The sequence below is a fragment of the Montipora capricornis genome, chromosome 2 (assembly GCF_036669925.1).
Source record: "Montipora capricornis isolate CH-2021 chromosome 2, ASM3666992v2, whole genome shotgun sequence".
In the NCBI taxonomy this organism is placed as follows: Eukaryota; Metazoa; Cnidaria; class Anthozoa; order Scleractinia; family Acroporidae; genus Montipora; species Montipora capricornis.
In genome coordinates this window covers 1,068,306-1,080,805 of record NC_090884.1, presented here as the reverse complement: position 1 = coordinate 1,080,805, position 12,500 = coordinate 1,068,306, and the positions used below count along the sequence as shown (strand labels likewise).

The window sequence follows — 12,500 nt, the reverse complement described above, 5'->3', positions numbered from 1 at the left end:
CCCAAAACAAAACATGAATGAGTCAAGGAAAAGAGATGCAAAAGAATAGTTTTAGACAAAAAGTATTACTTTATTAATTAAATAACAGTTAAAGATTACATAATTGTAAAACATTAGGAATCAATAATAGTATTATAACCACCAATCACAGAATTTTTGATATATTGACGAAAATTGGAAAAAAGCTTGTTTTTCTTAACATCAATGGATAAAGAATTCCAAAGTTTTGGACCAGTGTAACTGAGAGAACGAATACCGCATTGAAGTGGTATGAACAGATGTAACAAACAGATTATCAATCTGTGATTGACGTGTATTATATGAATGAATAGAAGATACCGGGTTAAAAAAATTAACAAAAATAGAGGGGCTTAGTTTATGGTGCCACTGATAAACAAAAGATAGAATTTCAAGATGAATTATGTCAGAGAATTTGAGGAGTCTGATAGTGGCTGTCCTATATTGAATGTCAGCTGCAATCCTTTCAGCTGGGAACGTGCAGTGTCTCTTGGAACTAATTGTAACATCAAATTCCGGAACAAGTATTTTACCAAGGGTCTACCAAGCCTATCTGTCATCTTGGTGACCCTAACTCCAGCGATTGAAGCATACACCTGCTAGCTATCTCATGAACTGCGAATGTTCAGCTTGAAGAGGGATAACTAAAAATTGATTATTTGGTAGAAAATTTGAGAAAGAAGAGTGACCTCAGATTGGACCATGAGGATCTCCTTTGGACCCTGCAAATTGAAATTCCAGGAATTCATTTGTATATACAGGAATTCCACTACCACTATCAACATACCTTCCCATTTGCTATCAATGATGCAGGCAGTTACCCCTTTACTGCCTGTAGGGGAAGTTATGAAGCCAACCCGAACATGTGTGTTTTGAACATTACAGTTGGGATAGAGACAATCGCATGAATTATGAGACAGGTGAAATAGCATATATTCTGTGCTGTCCATGTCAGGTAAACATCAAGTGTGTCCAGCCATATGGCTGTTCACACCACATGTCCAACTTCTTGAACAGTACATTTCATGTTACATGCAACAATGGAGACAATGTGAGTTCTACTAGTGATGTCCAGTCAACGACCAGAAACAAGAATTTTATTTGTTTATTTGTTTTTGCAGTCAAGGCCTCAAACATTTTCGTGCGCAACAAGCTAACACTCAGTGATCAACCCTTAATGAAATGTCCTCCCCATAATGGCATGTCATCGTCCTGACATGGCCCATTTATACTCTTTATTGATAACAAAACTCCCTCCCAGCTGGAAAATTGCAATCAGTGGTGATAGAACAATCCAACTGTTATTTTCTCCTGTAAGAAATGAAAAACACAATGTCAATGAGAGACAAATTTTGCTCGCTGAAACTGGCACTGTGGATGCAGTGCAAGACAGAATGTGAGAACATGGCAGGAAAGCCTTTTAGATGAAAGAGGACTGACTTCACCAAGAAAGAAATGGAAATTGCTTAAATTGAAACTGTGTATATTTGCTCCAGACATGAAATTGTTTTTGTTTTTGTTTTTTCAAAAAAAAACCTTAATTAGAAAACTTTTAATTCAACCAATTTAATTCTCATTTTTTGTTGTCTCAGTGTCATCACAAAGTGGAGCAAAGGAAAATAAAAATGAAACTGGTTTGAAAATTTTATAACCAGAACCAAAGGGAGGGCAGGGGGAATCCTAGAAAAAGTGACAGGTGTGCTCCATTCTGCCTTGACCGAAACACAATTAAAATCCATGACTCTGAACCCCTTACAATGTTTAAAACTCTTTTTTCTCGTCTCTTCTCTTTATAATTTTCTTTCGTCTCTCTTTTTCTTTATTCCTTATCTTTATATTATGTCTGTGGTGTGGCAAAAAAATTAAAAAAATAACAAACAACAAAAACTAACCTGATCATATATAGAGTTTACCTTAGTACCTTTCTGGCTAAAAAGACTATATAAAGCCAAACAAAAGTTTGTTGGAAAGACTATTCTAGTTCGTTTTAAGGCTTTGTTTTAAAAATTCTGATGAGCACTCCATCGCTTTTATGTAGGAATCTCGCCCCAGGAGTATCAATAAAAATCCTCAAAGACAAGTAATGCAACTGAAGTGAAACAAACAATGCAAGCAAAAGAACTCTTCCGCAATGAAAGCTGGTTCTCACAATATTCTCCTTTCGCGAACGAATTTCTTTTTATAGGCGGTAATAAACGCTAGCTGGAAAAAATTACAAAGTAAAACGTTGGTTTAGTTATCAAATAACACATGCAAAGGAATGTCTATCTCTGAGTATTACCGGTAAGTGTTTCTACTACAAATACCATAAATCGAACGCCCGATTGACATTTTACAAAGACAAAAAAATTGAAAAAACTTGAAAAATTGCGAGTTACTATACAGCGGGGATAATTACTGTTTGCTCACCAACCTGTTTTATCACCTAGCCAATTATCTTAAGCTTACTAGCTCAAGAGGCTTTTTTAACCCGAAGTCATACACATTTACAAAATGTTGCCTTACCTTGATCTCGGAGAAACCACTGTGCGTTAAAACCGACGTCCACCAAGAAGTAAATTTTCCAAATTGAAGGGCTTCGAAATAAAAAAAAATCGTTGAATAAACTAAAAAAAGCCACCACATTTCGCACCGACATCGGCCGCCATGTATCTTGTTACGTGGAATGCCGAAGGCATCCACGTCTTAAAACCGGGCTGGAATCTTTTTTTTGTTGGTAGTCACAAATGTGCATACCCCACGGATATTGAATTTATCTCCCATCGGGTGGACTGATTTATATTCCCTACGGTATTTCCAAACCTCCCTGCCCCGAGGAGAACTCCTATACTTCCCAAGCCATCACGATTTTTCTCTGCTAGCGAGTTAGACCACTCGGCCACCGTGACACACTTCTATCAGAACGGTGAAAGCAAATATTTATAATAGAATCTTTCCGCCCGCCATGATTGTTTCAGTATTAAACTATTCGATAAGGTGGATAAATGCTTTTTCTTTGAGAAAGGCAAGCTTTAAAGGTAAGGAGAATTTTCTACGTTATTTCTAGATCTTGCTTCGTACTTGTGTGTTCCACTGTGAACATTATTATTTTGCATACAACGAATACTTCATTAGAAGCATTTTGCATAGAACGAATACGTACTCCAATATTTCTTGGGAACCAGTTTGTTCGCCGTTTTGACGTAGAAAGAAAATAAGAAAATAGCTTTGAACGGCCAAACAAGATAAAAAATGAAATCAAGTTTATAAAAAACGAATTAGCTATCGCCGTCACGGGGACTTCGCAGCCGTCCCCCATCTAAGTACTAACCTCATTCGGAGGAGCTTAACTTCAGCTGACACTTGGACTAGCATCAACGATTGTGATCTTTATGTTAAATTCGCCCCTAGATCTTGTCGAACTTTATAACACTTGAAAGAAAAAAAACGCACTAACAAAAACCAGGTGTTATGCCGTGATTTTGTCACAGATGTATCCTTTGTTTCGTGAGTTGTAAGTAAACACGCAAGGTATAACTTGATCACAGGCGGCCGCTAAAATCGATGTCACTTCCGATTTTGCGATTTTACTTGTATGACCAAAAGTACGATAGAAAAATTGAACTCTGATGGAACGTAACAAATATCTCCCGAAATGTTTTTCGCTGATGGCAAATTGTTTTATTCTCGATCGACACTTCCTAAAAGTTCCTTCTGCTCTTCTTAAAAACTACATATTAATATTTATTTACTTTTTCGTCAATATTTGTTTTGCATAAAGCAGGCTAGCAAAATCTGTACCTTGCTTTGTTCGCATTTTTAAGCGTTAAAATAGAATTTTTGGGCGAATGTTCCTGACAGCAAAAGTCGCATATTTTAACGTCCCCCATCCAGATACTAACCCCGCTGGAAAGGGGAAAAAATGTTAGTAACATTGGTCTTGGAAAGGTGTCAGAAGCTCAGAGTACACGCTTAAGCTTGTGGTGAAAAAGAAGTTGTAAATGCGGATCAACATATCGACTTTGAAGCCAAATGTTTCTCGATTTCCTGTTATTTTCTTCAATCGTTCTGGGCTTAGTATTTTACTGAACCACATGTCTTCTTAGAGGGTATATAGCAAAGATGTCTACCATGGCACCGTAATGATTTACGATACCAAACAGTATAGTGTACTATTAGAGCTACATATTGTGCAAGGACTTGAATCTCCTGGAAAAAACAAAACGCCGCTCAGTTGACATTTATGGAAAAAAACACTGTCAAGTTACTGCACTACCACACGCAATGCGTTCTTACTTTAAAAAATATCCCGTATCTCCTCAATTCTACCCCCCCCCCCCCACCTCCAGACTAAAAATCCCGTATCCCCACAATTTTTTTACCTAATTATCTCGTATCCTGATCGCTTCTCGGGCTTTTGGCTAAGATTAGTTTCTTGGCCAAGGACTACGGTCAAGTACTATTGTACAACGTACGGTACTTTTTCAGTGCCGTAAGGGGCAGGCACAGAACAGTTTCGGCTGTTTGTCTGTTCTCTCGAAAACGATGACAAGGGTTTTTTGGGTTTTTTGTTCAGCTCGAGTGTAGAATCAGGACGAACTGTTGTAGTTTCTGATAACTATTTACTACTTGTAGCTTTTGTTGAATTTTGAATCGATGATAGAGAGAGTTTTGGCGATCTCAATCCGGACTGGACTACTGGATTTAAGGATTTTTCTTAACGAGATTTCAAGTTATTGTGGAGTTACTGAAATCAAGATTATGGAATTGTAAAATTTGAACTTTGGACTGGACTATACAACACGCAATTACGGAATTTTTGAGCATTGAGAGAAATAGAGCACGGATGTTGTCTTCTTGTCTTCGTCACGGCAAATTTATACAGTTTGCAAGGAACTAAACCAGGATTACAGAACCAGACGTCGATTACAGGGCCCGGTTGTTCGAAAGCCAATTACCTTAATCCAGGATGAGTGTAAACTTTTGTTTCATGTTTTCAACTTTTTGGTCACAGTTTCCTTTGCTTATTTTTGTTTTTCAAGATTGACTTCTTCTAATGTAAAGTTTTTCTGAATATCAGCCTTGAACAGCATTTGGGAGTAGAGGATAAAACTCGTTTTAAAACCCAGTTTCTGAACAACTGGCCCAGGATGATAAGTTGTTGAACTGTGATTTGTAATAAGTTTTTCGGATGATTTAAGGCTGATCCTGTAATTTTTGGATGAAAGGAGTTAACGAAGCAAGTAAAACTGTAGGATTTGAATTAAGTCTCCTTCCAAAAAATAAATAAATAAAAGATCCCGTATCCTGATAACCTGCTAATAGGGCTTCGTTGTTTGCATTTGCAAATTTAGTAACATTAGTAATGAGTTTTTACAACAAAAAACTTTAAGTTATATTACAGATGTATCTTTCTAGTAATCTTTCGCCATTTTCCGAAGTCTACCTGTACTTGAAGTTCACTGTAACTGGACAATTTGTGTTAACTGTTTGCGCATTCCACGGATACGCCCTTGTAGGCGTCTTGTTTTGTTTACATTTCGGGATGACAAATTCTGCTCGTGCGCAATACACGAGTCCGCTGACTAATGCCTCCATGATTGCTTTGCAAGTTGTGAGAACATCGTTTGGATTTCATTTAAGAGAATGTATGGGAAGTTGCTTCCCCCCCCCCCTGACCTGTACAAATTAATCCTTCCGTAAATGAAAATATATAAATCGTATGATTTTAGAATTTTAATTTTTTTCGTTAAAAGCTGAAAAGCAAGTAAAATGTTCACTCACCTTGGTTCCCTGCTTTTCTCAACCATGATTATTGCATTGTTTGAAAAGCAATGTAAGCAAGAAACCCACCGATCGAAAGCTAATCCCTCACAAAAATTGAAAATGGCGGCAAAGAAGTGCTGGTTAGTACCCATGCCTCTCATTTTAACGTCCAAAATACTCTGAAGAGGACTTTTACTGAGATTTGGCTGCCCCCATGAGACTTTGCGCTTAAAATTTCGTCATATTGTTTTGAAAATCCGTGAAATTTATGACCGCGAATGGGGTGGGTCTCGCCCCAGCGTGTGTGTTGAGTGACATATCCCACTGAATTGTAACAGCTTCATTTTCCACGACAGTTTTTGTTTGGTTCATGCTCGTACCATTGTTCTTTGGTCGGTATATCCATGGATCCTAGTAATGGCAAATGTTTTGATGTATTTAGTCCCCCCTCCCCCCCCCCCCACTCTACCCCCAACGAATCTCTATCACTGATGTAGACACCACCAGAACACACCAGTGGCTGAAGACCCCGAGACTGAAGGCTGAAGCAGAAGGCTAATAGTCGCTGCTCAGGATTGAAGTCTATATAAATGGCATGGGCCCATCAAAACTCTATAAGTGAAGGCAGCACTGACCCCAAATATGGACTATGTTGTAACTATCAAGAAATCGTTGACCACTTCCCTTAAGGATCTCCCGTTTTTTGCCAAAAATGAATGCATAGTGCGACATAGCAATGTTGGAGATTAGCCATGCATTGCTCCGCTGTTTTCCCATATTGATTTCAGTTGGTCCAATGCAACTTTCTTTACCTAATTGTTTCTTTTCTTTGCTGAATCGTTTGCCGGGATATCTCCATGTGTCAGACTAATAGTTATTCCTAATTGGGATTGGAAATTCTCTGACTACAGATTGCGGTCTTTCTTCGTCTGGTTTTCAAGTACTAATTGTATAAGTTTGTCTTTTTATTGCTGTAAGTATTCAGTCTAGAAGGACAACTGTTGTAATTTTGAAATGTATTTCCAACCGCTGCAAGTCTCTCTCTCCACTTAAGCGTTGTACGCTCACTTCAGCACACACAAAAACAAAATACAACAACACCGATGACAAAACACTAAACTACATGTAGCCCATAATCTTGCTTTTATTCGAGGTGATTTCCGTTTCAATTTCCGGGTCACACGGAAGTGTTATTATTATTATTATTATTATTATTATTATTATTATTATTATTATTATTATTACCATTTTCTCTAGTGAAAAGCCTGATAAAAAAATAGTAGGTGGCTTGGTCTGGCGTTCGCAGCCATCCAAGCAACAAAATTGGGAACCTCTATGACGTGCTGACCACAAATCTTACGCATACGCGGGAAAAGCGTGACCCGGAAAAAAAAAACGATTCTTAGGCGAATCCTTAACTCTGCGTCTTGCAGGAACAGCGATAATATGTAATAATAATGACAAAAACAACAACAACAACAATAACAATGATCGTCATAGTAATAGTAATGGTAATGTTACTGGTTTCCCCTGTTTGATATATTACTTGAAGATAAGGAAAAGACGAGGAGGGAAGGGGTAAATTCGAGATGGGAGAGAAGGGTACTAACTAAGGCGCCTGTCAACGCAATCTGTGAAGAGTGCAAGTGACGTTTGCGCCAGTTATTAGCTATCATGCTGAACAGCTGCAATTGGATGTTGATGAGACATAATGTTTCGCGGTTTTTCTCCCGATAGCACTCACCCAACATACAGTCGACTGCGCTCTCGAGTTATAACATGGATCAGTTTTACTGTAATTTCGTCCGTAACAACCATTCATCATCACGCTGCCGATGCCTGCTGGGTATACATATGGGACGTCGGGAGATTCTTTGCTCGAAGAAGAATCTTCATCAGTGATCGACGATTGGATGTGATATCCTGGTGGAACATACAGGCTTTCAGTAGCCCATGATTTGTCCGGTTCTATGTCTAACTTGATCTATGTAAAATAAACACAGGAAAGAATAACACAATTTGACACAATCGATACGTATTAAGAGACGAAAAAATCACTTACGGAGACCCTCAATCTTCGGGCGTACGAGCAAATTCCTACACCCGCTGTGGTACAAGGCGCGTGGTGGTGGATGGAATTCCCGCTCGATTTTCGGCCTAAGAAGACTTATTTGCCAAAAACAGCAACACACACACACAAGAAAAAAAACCGGAATTTGTCAAAAAAAGACAAAATTTGGCTAGACCAAAATGTCAAAACGCGGTTGCAGTGTTAAACGGCATTAAGAAACCGGTAATACATAAAACGTTCCGCATGATATAAATGAATAGTTGCTGAAAGTTTCAGCGTTACCTAGTAGGTGATCTTGATTGAATAGAGATAAACTAAGAATAAAGCCAGGATCCGAGCCAGGATTCGAGCCAGGATCCGAGCTAGGATCCGAGCCAGGATTCGAGACCTAACCGAGACCTAACCTAACCTAACCGAGACCTACCCTAACCCTAACTAGACCTAACTAGACTAGAACCAACGCAAATAGACCTAACCTAACCGATTCGAGACCTAACCTAACCGAGAGATTCGAGAATAAATAGCGGAGAAAGCTCATCTTAGCACGAATCCTGGCTGGAATCCTGGCTCGGATCCTAGCGCGAATCCTGGCTCGAAGTTTAGGTATCCTCGATTGAATACGTTCATCAGTATCAACTAAAATTTTAAGACTTTGAAGCAAACATATCGGTTACCTCTTTCTTCAGAAAATGTTCCGCTTTTTCCTGAGCCTCGTCTATAATCTTGAGCTGTTTGTCCACTAATTTGCCCGCCACTTCGATACCTTTCTCGATAACAGCTTCCTGTATTTTTGGATTCTTCAGAGCCGCCATAGCCAGTGCCGGTAATGCACGCTTTTCACTTTCCTCGCCGGACGTATTCTCTTCGCCTTCTTCTCCTGTTATTATTATATACATAGAGTCATTCTGACTGAGCAATAGAGAGTGAATAAGGTGAGTGTGTTTCAGTGGCCTGTGTGGGCTCCCCAGCACAGCCACAAATGTCTATTTTTAGAGTACCCATTCCCGGAAAAATTCTAGGAATTCAATAATGATGACGCAGTCACTGGTGACGTGACCTCTTCTAACGGGGTTAATGTGGCGGCCCTTTGGTTGTTTTGCGCGGGTAAGGTGTATTTAAAATTACACCCATATGTTACTGTGCTGGGTGAAGACTGCAAATTGTGCAGGAATACCGCCACCTAATTCACTCTTGCCAAAATAAAAGAGTGAGAGCAATTAAGTGATATCTGTAACTAACTTTTGTAAATGCATTTCCGACACTAGATTACCTATAGCCTCATTTTTGCCGCTGTCCTTTTCTTTCACTTTTTCGAAGTCTTTGTTACGTAGTTTCCCGGATGAAGGATCACTTTGATTCACTTCAGCTGCAGTTGTCAGTGGCTGATTTTCAGTCAAGGGGCTGTCGCCAGAAGAATCACTTGCATTGTTAACGCTTTGTTTGACATGTCCAGCTCGGCTAGAAACTGAATAACAAGCCATGATATAGATTACTTCATACAAATTGATATACAGGGTGTTTCAAGAGTTCGTGCGCTGTTTTTCTCACTTATTTTCGCATTTTGGAAGCCATATTTTTAGAGCAATTACTTAATTTTAAGAGGACATTGAGGCCACTGTGCTGAAAGTGGAAACGTTTGTTATTAACTTGCAAGGTTTCCCAGACCCGCCAGTTTGGAGAGCAATATTTGTTTCTCTGTTCAAAATGGGGCACGAACGTTTGAAACACCCTGTAGATTGCTTCATATGAATTGTTGTTGGAATACAGTTTTAAATTTATTTTCACTTTATTTATACTAAAAACGGGCAAAATAAAAAGGTCCTTAACTGACTCTCAGCCTGAGGTATGTTCTTATTATGTTCTCAAAATTTTGGTTTATCTCAGCCTCAACGCTGTTAATTGTTTAAAAGGATTCTAATATAAAATAAAATAGTGCACACATAATAAAATCGTCTCGCTTGTCTCTATATCACTGTCTGCTTCAATCGTGTAGTGGCGGCGCCTCGCGTTATGCAAAGACAAATTTGGACTCTGCTGAATTTGCACTGTTTATCGAAATATTGAATGTTCCTTACTAACGTCCCTGGTTGTTTTACTCGAAGCTCCTCGATAACGGTAACGGTAATTCCAGAGGAACAAAACGAAAAGCAAGCTATGCGAGAAGATGATTGGACGTATATCGCTTTCTTCAAAAGTGGAATAGAGCAGATATAGAATTCTATTTGCAACGTTTATCATATAAGTTTCTCGCTGTATGTAATAGGTATATATTTATGTAATTATTTATTTATTTCTATGAAATGAATTCCGAGTTTGTGGCTGAACAACATCAGCAATCGTTTATTTTATCCCATGGCAGCTAAGGCTGAATTATGGGGCTGTCGGAATAATACGTTACAATAAATATATAGTAATAACAGAACAAATAAGCGACCGAAAAACATTAACTATTAGAACTTCACAGAAATAAAGGTATTGAATCTCTCAGACCGGTCCAAGGAGGCGTGCGCAGATTGTTGCCTGGACCTCCAGTCATAACTATACCGGACCATACCTGTGTTCTGTAGTAACCTGTGTCCGGAAAAAAGGGCCTTTTGGATTATCCGAAGGGAGATAGGTATCAGCAAATCTCGTACATGATGGTGATATTTTGTGACTGAGAGATTCATTCATGAAAACATAGCCCGGTAAAAAATAACGTGAAGGCTTTTTTTTCCTGCAGCATCTATGTGATCAGGTCACGAAGACTAGTGGTTCCATATTGGAAGTAAAGTGCTACCCCATGCAGAAACCCTCCACTAACTCGGAGGTTTGACATAGATAGCTGTGGTCAGGACCACACTGGTGGCTACGCACTTATTCAAGTCAAGGATCGGAGGGATACTAAACTTAAGGCTGAATGTTTAGAGTTGCTTTTTGCTATGCATTGCAATTTTTGGCATATTTTTTAAATGCACGACTGTGATGGTATTTGGTAAACTACTAAGTATGGCGTTACACTCTTCTGACTTGTAAACTTCCTATGTTGGGGGATATATATTATTTTCCCACCTCTTCTTGTTTTAACTCGTTTTAGATTGTTTTGTTTTGATTTATTTATTTGATTGCTTTCGTCAAGGCTAAACAGAAACAACCAAACAAAAAAAAACAAAATTGTTTTATCCCATAAATTCGTTGTTTAAGGAGGCTCGAAAGGGTTTTTCGTTGCTATAGTGTTTGTGAAACGATGAAAGATACCAAAGAAGGATATTTCATAGTAGGCAAACTATAAATATCAACACTACAACTTTTTACCTGCGCTTGCGACGCGACTTAAGACTATTTAGCCAATGAAATTAAAGTAGGAATCTCTGTTTATAGTGCCCAGGTCTCTTGAAGTATGCGATTCGCGCGGCCTTCAATTTGTCGCCAAAATTTGTCGCAAGTGCAGCCACCATTGAAATGGCGACGCGACAGACGAAAAAACAACACAGAAAAAAACTCGCGAGAAATTCAACTCATTCCATTTCTTACGATTTTTTTCTGCGACGTTTTCAGCTGTCGCGTCGCCAGTTCAAGGGTGGCTACACTTGCAATTTTCATCGCGCGCTGGCGACGCGACAAAATTTGGAAAAATCGCATCACCAGAGCGAGCAAAAAATCGCTCGTGCGGCTGCCACACACGCAATTCTAAAAGCTGCTCTTGTCAGCTCATGATTCAAAATGGGTCACCAGAAATAAACAAATACCGCTAATTTCGCTCACCTTTCTTCTAATTCCTATATATATATGGAATATAAATAGACATCTGTTTACGACAACCACGAATATTGTGCACAAACGGTTTGATGGCCACTTAAATCCGTTTGTGTTGGCCTTAGCTCCACTCGCGCGTGCACTCGAATGAGCGGGTGACGCATGCGTAAATGCTGATCTTGTAACCCCCTCATTTTTCCTGATTTTGCAACTTTACTCGTTTATATCTCTGCTTCCGGACGGTGATTTTTTTTTTTTTTTTTTTTGCATGCTAGCTTAGCTTAATTTAAAGCGTTTGTGTTTCAAATTTTAAAAAAATTTTGTAGGTGAAAAAATAAATTAGAGACACATTTCAAGAAAACTGATTTTTCTGAACTGACCTAGAGATTTTGTCGAATTTTAAATATTTTAGAGATTATTTCTAACAATATTTGGTAATGATGAATGGGAAGATTTCACCGTCCCGTTTTTAAGGCCTTATATCGTTGGTATGGTAACGTTATTTTGGAGAAAAATGTGATGTGACAAATCTATGATGAGTACTTAATAACCTGGCCAAATTTCGTCTCGATATGATTATCCTAACTGTATCTAAGGAAAGAATATGTTTATTTGTTTGAAAACAAGAGAAACTATTTCGAGCCTCCTCAAATTACAGCCGACATCGCAATCTAGTGAGTGACGTGCATTCAATCAGTTGATCGTTAACTTGCCCACTGAGGCGAAAAAAAAAAACTGAATTATAACTCCCCTATCAAACGAGCGAGGGAAGTAAATTGCTTACGGTGATGCAAGTAAATCAAATTATTCTTCCAGCGAGCCGCAAAAGTCCGTAAACATGCAAACACTTTCCAACATACTCGAGTCTACGCAGCGGAACCTGGGAACTGCTAAGAAACAGCGAGACAACGAAACAGATAACCTCAAGGTC

At 38.8% G+C, this 12,500-nt stretch overlaps 1 long non-coding RNA gene and 1 pseudogene across 1 annotated transcript; both read right to left on the bottom strand.

The window, feature by feature from the left end:
• The window catches only part of LOC138038306 (uncharacterized), a 35,888-nt pseudogene that overhangs the window by 17,731 nt on the left and 5,657 nt on the right, over window positions 1-12,500 (bottom strand).
• On the bottom strand, window positions 1,110-2,821 carry LOC138038307 (uncharacterized). Its single transcript, XR_011130221.1, has 3 exons — window positions 2,524-2,821; window positions 1,775-1,861; window positions 1,110-1,329 (listed from the first exon to the last, which is right to left on the bottom strand). It is a non-coding gene; the product is annotated as an uncharacterized lncRNA (long non-coding RNA).